Here is an 896-nt window from a genome sequence, read left to right as displayed (position 1 = left end):
GGCCTATTCTCCTGTCCTCTGATCATGCGTGTGGCTCTCCTCTGGATTCTCGCAAGCTTCTCCACATCCTTCTTGAATTTTGGAGCCCAGAATTGGATGCAGTACTCCAGCTGCGGCCTCACCAAGGCTGAGTACAGCGGGAGGATGACATCCTGGGGTTTACTTGAGAAGCATCTATGGATGCAAGCCGGAGTTTTTTGTTTGCTTTGCCAGCTGTGGCAGCAGTTGGGCTCCAGAGCGGTGAGAGACGCGCGGGTGAAAACCCATTGCGCTTCCGCTTCCCCGAAGCCCCCCCCAGAGACCGCCCCCCCAGCAGCTGCGGAGTCCCCCGCCGACCCCCAGCACAGCCAGAGGTAAGCGGGGCTGTGGTGGGAGGGGATTAACCCCTTAGTGAGTGGGAGGAGGCGGCTGAGTGGAGCTGGGCCAGGTCTTGCCCCACCCAGGCCCCTACTTCACCCAGCCCCCAGGGAGCCATGCGACTGGAGCTGCACGAACAGGCATGCTTGTCTGTTGGCATGTGAGTTAGCGCAGAGTTCGCGCAGGAGGGTGCGCCTGGGAGCCCCTCCCAGGGTAGACGGTCCCACCTGTAGCCAGCCTACCAGTGGCATGATGTGGATGGGCACACGCTGCACCCCTCGGGGTCTGCGGCCCCCTCCCTGGCACCTCAGAGGCGGCCACCCAGATGGTTCCGGACTCTATGCAGAGGGAGCCTCTGGCTCTTGGCTGCGGGGGCTGCCTGTCCCTTTTTTCAGGCTCTGGGGCCTGGGAGCATGGCCACCTCCCCTTGTGGGATCTGCTCCATTTTGGGGTCTCTAGTGCGCCAGCTGGAGGAGCTCCAGGTCACAGTCCAGAGACTGCTGTGCCATCAGGGACTGTGAGCAGGAGATAGACTCCTA

Source organism: Gavialis gangeticus, unplaced genomic scaffold, assembly GCF_001723915.1.
Source record: "Gavialis gangeticus isolate Ggan-Ray unplaced genomic scaffold, GavGan_comp1, whole genome shotgun sequence".
Classification (NCBI taxonomy): Eukaryota; Metazoa; Chordata; order Crocodylia; family Gavialidae; genus Gavialis; species Gavialis gangeticus.
The sequence above is the reverse complement of the archived record's forward strand: the minus strand, read 5'-3'. Positions refer to the sequence as shown.